This window comes from Chiroxiphia lanceolata, chromosome 3 (genome assembly GCF_009829145.1).
Source record: "Chiroxiphia lanceolata isolate bChiLan1 chromosome 3, bChiLan1.pri, whole genome shotgun sequence".
Classification (NCBI taxonomy): Eukaryota; Metazoa; Chordata; class Aves; order Passeriformes; family Pipridae; genus Chiroxiphia; species Chiroxiphia lanceolata.
In genome coordinates this window covers 32170710-32179363 of record NC_045639.1, presented here as the reverse complement: position 1 = coordinate 32179363, position 8654 = coordinate 32170710, and the positions used below count along the sequence as shown (strand labels likewise).

The window sequence follows — 8654 nt, the reverse complement described above, 5'->3', positions numbered from 1 at the left end:
AATATTCAAGAGTTCAAGAAGTGTTTAGATAATGCTCTGAGGCACATGGTGTGATTCTTGGAGCTGTCCTGTGCAGGGCCGTGAGTTGGACTTCAGCGATCCTTGTGGCTCTCTTCCACCTCTGAGTGTTCTATGATTCTATGATTCTACTGGTTTTACAATTTTCCCCAGCTGCCGACTCTTCCACTAATCCCTTGCTATTTGCCTCACAAGAACTTTTGCCTGTACTTATTATATGAAAGTGAGCAGTCTCTACCCCTCTCCCTTGTTAATATTTCCTACTGCTGTGGATGCACTAACAACCCCCTCTTCTTCAAAACAGCTAGCTGATTGACACACTGAAGTTAAACTTGGAATACTTGTTTGCAATCTGTACTTAGCTTGAGGTTTGATGTGTCTCTTTCTGACCTAAAGAAGAGCTCAAGCTCTTGACAGCTTGTCTGTCTTCTCCTAGATGCATCAGTTGGTCTAATTAGAAAACCCCACTACTCTTCCTACAAATCTTTCTATGCTAATAAGTGGGGGAGAAGAGGAAAATGCTCCTATTCCATCTCCTACCCCATGAATACCCATTGCTCTGGATCATGATTCTTTTGCCCTCCATCTCCCTTTGCTATATTCATCAGTGTGGCTAGACATAGCTATGGATAAATACTTAAAAGGGCAAGGAAGAAGTGTACATGGAAGTCTTGACTAAAATTAAAGAGTGAAGCATTTCTACAAGGCAACAGCATGTGTGATTGTTTTGTGTGTGTGGCATTTGCTATTCCAGCTCACTGGCATGGTCAGAGAAGGAAGAAAGGAGTCAGGACACTTGGGCTCCTCTCATAACTTTGCATATGACTTATTTGCTGTCTGTGGGTAATTCATTTCACATTCAGTGTCTGTTTTCTCCTCTGCAAAAGGAAAAAGTAATAATTATTACCCAGTCTCTCTGGTCTGTTGGGAGGTGAAACTGATACAAAATGCCTAGGGATCCTGATATGAAAGGTACGTTAATACCGTGGTTTACTCTGCTTTCTGCTTTCTGGGCTGCTGGTGTGGAAGCTGAATCTGGAAATCTGGACCTCCAAATACCCTGGAAGATGTAGCTCAGTAGCCCTTGGCAAAAAGGGCCATAACCTTCCTTTAGCCAGCTTTCCTCTCTAGAGCTGTTCTGGGAGCAGACGTTCTTGGGCTATTCTCCCCACTCTGCAACATCTATCCAAAAGCATAATGCCTGAGACAGGAGGCTTCAAAATATTCACCCAGTTCCTCCCCTGGGTGCAGGATAAAAGAATCAGAGACCCAAACCTCAGAGGCATAATCAATATTGCTTAGGACTAGCTTGGAAACCACAGAGATGAAAGTGTAAGAGCCTACATAGCAATAGAGGTTAAAAATATTGTCAAACTTTACCAGTGAGGACGTGATGGAATTAGGGTTTTCTTTGCATCTAGGATTTACCTCCTGGTGCATAAGGTGATCAGATACTATGGAAATACCATCATGTTACATTTTTTCTGTGTGTTTTTCTTATTTGCATTGATCTCAGTGTTGGTGAATACGAATTTGGCTTCTCTAGGGAAGGAAACCAGAGCTGCTTGTGATACACAATCTCGGTGCATGGCAGAAATCAAAAGGTGTGTAAAGTGAATGAAGTTAGGGTAGACTTGGCAAGTGTTTTCAGGTAATGTTTGGAAACTGAGACTGGGTAATTCAGCAAGATTTTACAAGGCAAATGCATATGTTCTTTAGAGAAGGTAAAATTTCCATCAACATGCCCCACCCCAAACACATTGACATAGAGACATGCAGATATTCTGGTGTAGGGCCATTTTGGTTCAACACTTGAGAGCTATGTGTGTACATACTGCATACTCACCTGGGGTAGAAAATTTGCAGCATGGAGCCGCCAACTCTGCCAAGTCTGTTATGTGTGAGTATCAAGCTCATAACTGGATCAAAATTTGGGATATCTTTCTTGGGGACAGCGGAGGCCTATTCTTGGCAGCTAGGCACTTCCCTTGCCTAATTTCAAGTTCTTTCTTTAAGCTGTAAATTCTCAGTTAACAAGTTGTGTTGATTTTTTTTAGCATGGACAAAATAACCTCTTTTTCTTCTGGTACTCTGAAAATGGTCAAAATCCCTAAATGTGTGTAGGTCTTTTTTGCTGGGTTTGGTTTTGTTATCTCTTCTTTTTCTTGTAACAAGCTAAGGCAGATGCCTGGCCTGGAAAATGTCGACTCAAGTGGTGAAAGTGGCAAATTACAAGCAAATGAAGCCAGAGTTGTCAGAGACAAGTAAAATAGGTGCTAGTTCTTACATTCTCTGGAATGGAGCAGACCAGCCCAGAGCAAGACACAGTCACCGCCACGTCCTGGGGAAAATGCTGGGGTTGCTTTCCTCTGTGGAGATCTCTTTTCTCTCACTACTACCACATTTCCTTTGCCTACATCCCTCAACATTTGCAGTTCCTTGCATGCACTGTGACTCCAGGAGCACTGTTTCCTGGCAGCCCCTGATGTGGATCGAGGGCTTCTTCACCATCTCAAAAGAGTGCTTCTCCTTTCCACTCCTTTCCTAGGGTGAGCCTGGTCCCAGAGGGGTGAGCAGGATGTTTCCTCCTGGTGCTGCTCAAAGCTAGCAAGCAGCTCTGGGTGATGGGCTGGTTTCTTTTTGCCAATCTCATCTCATTGGGAAGGGCCACAAACTAGGCCTGCAGGAAACTGTGATTCATTCTGTCTACAGCTTTTTTAATGAGACCATTTCCATTGTCTATGAGTGCCGGGTAGGAGAGCACGTCTGCATCAGAGGCTCTGCTTGGGCACAGGCTGAGAGTACATGTGCATATGTCTGTGTACTCTTGGGCTGTTAAGAGGGCTGGGGCGTTACGATCTGGGGTACAGACCGATGGTACACTCTGGCCTTGCTGGCCCTGAGCACTGCGTGCAGCAGTGCTTGTACATGGGATGAAATGCTGCCACCCACCTCGGTGTTTCCAGGAGGTGAGGAGTGAGTGGTGGGGCTGGGACCTCCCCGAGGGTGCAGTCTGGCACCCAGGGAGAGTGCAGAAGATAGGTCAGTGCCTCTGTATTTCTGGGCAAGCAGCTCCTGAGGAGCAAGTAATTAAGTAACAGCTATGGCTGCAGCTGACTGGTGTCGAAAAGGCTGATGTTCACAAGGAGGGAGTGATGAAGCAAGTCATCAGAGCAGCAGGAAGCAGCTGGCAGGCAGGTGAGCATCTGTGCACAGTCTGATAAGTGCGTTGCAGTTGCCTTTCCACATAGGGACTCCAGAAGTGGGATGGCCAGATGTGTATAAATCCACAAGAGATCAGGCACTGAATTGCCAGTGGTGCCTATGGGCGTGGCAGCCCCTGTCTGTATTAGCAATGTGCCACACATACTTCTTGGCATAGCACCAGGCTTTCAACTGCACGGTGCTCTGTCAGCAGCACATCCATGTGCAGCCCTGACTTGGGCAATATGAGATCTGACAAGAGAGCAGGGATACACAGCGGGGATCTTCTGTTTTCTGCCCAGTACCTGGAAGGGTTTTGCATTCCCAAGTTTTCGGTTTCCCCTTTGCCTCAGTTCGTTTTATACACTGAGATAGTATTAATACCTGCATGCAGTCTTATTTTTCATTGTTCATAGCCTACCTGTGCTCCTGAACTTCAAATATCTCTACTAAAACTCACATCATGTCTCTGACAGCATAGCCATGGAGGGGAGCCCTCCAAAAATTTCAAGGCCCCCTGTGTTAGTAGAGGTTGAGGACATTTTCATCTCCTACTTATCTATGCACAGAGCAGTGTCCCTGATGAAAGAGACATGCATTTACTTCACTTTGACATATGCAGCAAAACCAGGTTAAGGTGGAAAGTGCTTGGAATGAGAGATCCTGCTCTCATGGAGCCTCTCCAGCCTTAGGAGGCATTTTCCTTTGGGAGAGTTGTTTATAGTATTACAAGGTCCAGGGGGATGCTGCTAAGTGGGCAGATGCAGAGTCAGGAGCCCCCAACTCAGCATGCATGTGGGCATCCAGTCAGGCTAATGTGTGTGTTACCAGGCTGTCTTTTCTGTCTGTATACCTCCCTTGATATCTATCCATTTTTTTCCCAGCTCTGCACCTCTATTTCTTGCCAAGCCTTTCCCTTTGGACACCAGGTGATATCTTCCTGTCCCCTTTACCGTCTCATCTCCACCATGCCATCTGTATTATTTCCAGCAAAGAGAGAAGAAAACTAGTGTACATCTTTCCTGCTCCTCCTAGTACCCTCTTGGCACACAAACTACCCCAGGTCATCTCCTGCTGCATGCAAACGCCCACCTCTCCCACCCCAGTCTCTGCTTTCCTCCTGTAGTCCCATGCCCCTTCCCAGGGATTCAAGCAGCCTTCCCTTCTTGGTGGCAATCAGAAAATGGGCCAGAAGTCATGGATGTGTTTCAAAACCACCTGGTAATTCCTGGATCCTTTGAAGTCTCGCAGGAGCTTCCAAAGACTCAGGTCTTTCCATTCTCATTAGGATTATACACTTAGCACACAATTACTAGGCTGTCCAGAATGCTTGTCAAAGTCTGGAGTTGGTAAAAGCAGAGTAAGACTTTGGGGAGAAAAAAAAAATAAATTAAAAAATGCCTAGACTGAGTTGCCTAGAGGCTCTGCTCCTGACAGCTAATGTTACTGTATAGCTTGGCTCTGTCAGGCTTTGCCAGCTTGCTTGCCGCAGGCTCCTCTTCTCAGCATAGGAGCCAAATCAGATGGAGATGCTACTGTAGCTCTATTCCTTCTGACCTAGGGTCTTCACAGTTTGCTCTGGCAGTGGTTTTTAGTTGGACACACATGTATATGTAGTGTCAGGGGATTTTTCCTCCTCCTGTGATATTTTTTCCTTCTGATGCCTTATGCCTTGCATCATACAGATTTGGCCCTCCCTCTAGTTTTTGGTGGTGGATCCTTGACCCTGTATGCACTACTCTAGGTGGGACAGTAAATTAGTACATGTGTCTCCTTGCTCCTAGCTTCCAGTGACTGCTGAGTAAAAATGCAATGTCTTGATTTCTAGTCTGAGGGATTTACTTGGATATTGCTATAAGGGTCAAAACAATAAAATGAGAAAAGGAGAGCTGGAGAAGAAGAGCCCTCCTCCCCTGGGCAATCCTGGAGGAGGTCGAACCATGTTTGGCTGTAAACCATATGCTCTTTCAGTCAGGCTGAGACACTACACACCGTTCTACGTGCTCATCTGCATCGATCAGCTCCGTGATTTCATGTTAGGAGGCGGTCGGGCACCTTGGAAAGAGCCTGGCCTACCTCATCCAGCATAGCTTGCAGCATGGAAAAGTCTCCAGCAACAGTTCCGCTGCCGGCACAGGGGAGGTGGTGCAGGCACGTGTACTTTGGAGAGGGAGAAGCATGGTGCCTCAGGGGGCAAGGAACGTGCCCGTGGCACAGACAACCTCCTCCTCCATAAACAGCACCAGGAGTGGGCACGTTGTGCACGCAACCGCCAAAGCTGCTGCTGGGCACAGGGCGGGATCACACCCAAAACTCTTTGTTTTTGCAACACAAAGGTGGAGACAGAGCGTCAGGGAAGGGGAAGTCCTGCTTGCTCTTCCCTCCTGGTGAGACGTCCTGCATCCACACTGCTGCATGTTTGGGACTGCCAGCAGCAGCAGCACTGCCAGCCAGATTTTCAGCACCACTTCTGCTACCCCTCACAGGATGGGATTCGTTATTGTCCTCAGTGGAAGCTGAGCACCATTAAAAATTCAGCTATTTCAGGCTAAGCTGGCCTTTATTATTGCCAGCCTCACAGTGAAATTGAGACATGTAGAGATATGGGGTGTTTTTTCAAAGGAGCATTTCTATACTAGGAAGCATAGCTAGTGTTATACCAGTACTGAAGTGCTATTACTAATTCATCTCAATCTGCCAAAGTAGGTAGGACTGCAGTAATTTAGGACTGGAGATGTGTGCTCAGTCCTGGCAGACCACTAGGTTCCCTTGATCTCTTACCAGGTGCCAGTACCCAGAGACCAGAGCACAAAGTGCTCGGGAGAACTTCAGTGCAAGAGGTAGGCTTTTCTGAGTGTACCCAACACTCCTGAGTTTCCCACTTAGATTATATGAGCTGCATGGGCAGATTCAGGCATGAAGGGGGCAAGTGGTGCAAGCAGCTGGGGGGCTGTAAGTAGGGGGCAACAAAGCCTGGATGTCTGGGAGGATGCAGGGAGGAGGCACTTGGAGCAGCTTTGCTCTTGCTACTGGAAGTGTTGGCAATGGTTCTGGTCCCAGCCTGTGGAAGCGGGCAAACCCCTCTGGCAAGTGAACTCCATGCTAAAGAGAGGCACAGATGAGCACTTGCAATCAGTTGAGTGGTGTGCATGAAAACTGCCAGACAAATGCGAACTTGCCCTCCTCTGCCGGGCAGTTATAGCGTACATCATCATGATCCTTTGCAAACAGGGGTGCAGCAGGATCGTGGGCAGAGCACTCAGATCTAAGGGTTGATGCCAAAATCAGCAGATAAGCATATGAATGAGGAACCATCCAGAGGAGGAGTGCAATAGGAGAACAGAAGAACAAGAAGGAGACAACGTGCTCTGTGGATGCCTGTCCTGAAGAGCCTGCTTCACTGTCAAGTCTGGGAACAAAACTTTGGTGTGTTTGATGCAGGAACTTTCACCAGTTTTTTACAGTGCTACTTGAATATAAGGAAAACATTTTCTGCTCTCTCTGCAAAGGTCATGGAATGACTGGCTGTCAACCCTGTGCTGTCTCTGGCTGGGACCAGGCAGGGAAGCGTGAGTGGCTGAGAGCAGCCGGGCTGGGGAAACAGAGGAGCCAAGGTTTGCTGCTGGGTCTCCACACAGTGCAGAAGACAAGTCTTCTCCCCTTCCCACCCCCACACCCGCCTCCTTTCTCTGATGAGCAGAGCAGTGGGAATGGGCTTAAAGCCTATGTCAGCCCTGCCTTGATCTCCATGTGCACTCCACATCTCTTGTGACTTTGTCAACACAGCAGGCCAGACGCTGTCTCTGTCGACAGGGCTGCCTCCTGGGCAGCTGAGCAGAACAGAGTGGAGGTGAGAAATTCCCTCTGGGAGAGATAAGCAGAGCTCTCCTTCATCTCCCTCTCTCTGCTTATCCCCTCCTGCAGCTGCTAATGCATGACAGGGAAGAGCTCTGGGGACAAAAGTGGGTAGGGTGTGGAAGGAAGGAAGGAAGGAAGGAAGGAAGAAAGGAAGGAAGGAAGGAAGGATGGAAGGAAGGAATTTAAAGAGCAGCTGAACTTGCTTCTCTCACTATGGTGGAGGTTGCTTTTGACCTGAGGCAGTAGCTTGGGTTTGATGAAGGAATTTAGCACCTAACTAGTTAGAGAGCTCTGACACTATGCACCAAGGCATGACAGCACTTCAGCACCTCCCTTTAGGCATTCACTATGTGAACTCACTTTGCCCTGGCCCCACAGGGCCTGGTTTCTTTCCACTGCAAAGGTTCCCATGTGGTCAAATCAGGACAGGGAATGGGATGCGGTCTCTAGAAACACCTTTCCACAGTAGGTACACGCTGGCATGACAGTGAGGCTGCCTTTGAGGCCACTCCTTGAGAGTCTTGCTCCTTGCCTGGAGCAACTACTACATACAGTCCATTGCTCCTGTCTGTGATCCAAGTCCTCTTTGTGACAACATGATGGAGGTGCCAGTCAGGAGTGTGGGCTTGAGCTCCAGCACTTTCAACATTTGCAGTCCTGGTTTCAGTGCTTGGAAATGCTGGTCAAGAGGGCATGCAAAGACTTTCGTCAGTATGGCCCTTTAGCAGCCTGAACGAAGGAGCAGAGTTTCAAAGGGCAGTTCTCTGGGTGGATCTAAATCAGCACTGCTCCACTTTGTCACCAGGCCCAACCTTCAGTGAGCCAATGTGACCCAGCAGCATCCCGTGAGCACCAGCAACGAGATGAGTGTGAGGTCTCCCCAGCTGGGGCAGGCAGGGTCTGGGACCCCAGGAGGGTGGAGATCATTCCTCATTGCCCCTGTAGGACGTTACCTGCGTCACGAAAGACGTCAGCTCCAAAACCGCTGATAGGAGTAGGGATATTTCTGCATGGAGGAGTGTGAAGGAGGGAGATACTGAAGAATATACAGACTCAGCAACCCTCCTACCCCCAGGCCTCCATCTGGAGCCCAGGGCTGTGTGCAGGGATCAGGGAGCTGGCTTTACAGCACTCATTAAGTGGAGATGGTAGAAACACAGTGGAAAAAGACAGGAAGGGATAGTGTTGGGCTGTGGCCTTCCAAAGTGATGGGAGAGTGGGTAAGCTGCTTGGAGACAAGTCCACCTGGAGGCAAAGCCCTCCTGTGTAGCTGGGACTACTGGTTTGACCCTTGAGGACCTCACCTACCTGAGGCTTATTTATGACTTCTGAAATGGTTGCACCTTTCCTAGAGGAGTGCAGGAGGGGAACAGTATTTGTCACACTCAGTGTGAAAAATGCTAGTGACAATAATAAAACCATACTTAAGCATGGACTCAATCCCATTTTAATTGCCCCTGAGGTCCTATCTTATGGACTAGCCATGCAGTTAAAGTCTTCTCTCCTACCAGCTAATTCATCTGTACTGGACCCTTGGGCAATCTCTCATAGGTGTTATTTTAAATATGCAAATG

At 48.1% G+C, this 8654-nt stretch overlaps 1 long non-coding RNA gene across 1 annotated transcript; it reads right to left on the bottom strand.

Annotated features, from left to right (window-relative positions):
• Positions 1 to 824: 824 nt before the first annotated feature.
• On the bottom strand, positions 825 to 7600 carry LOC116784197. The gene is made up of 3 exons (XR_004355993.1): positions 7441 to 7600; positions 4441 to 4562; positions 825 to 896 (listed from the first exon to the last, which is right to left on the bottom strand). It is a non-coding gene; the product is annotated as an uncharacterized LOC116784197 (long non-coding RNA).
• Between the last annotated feature and the right edge of the window lie 1054 nt (positions 7601 to 8654).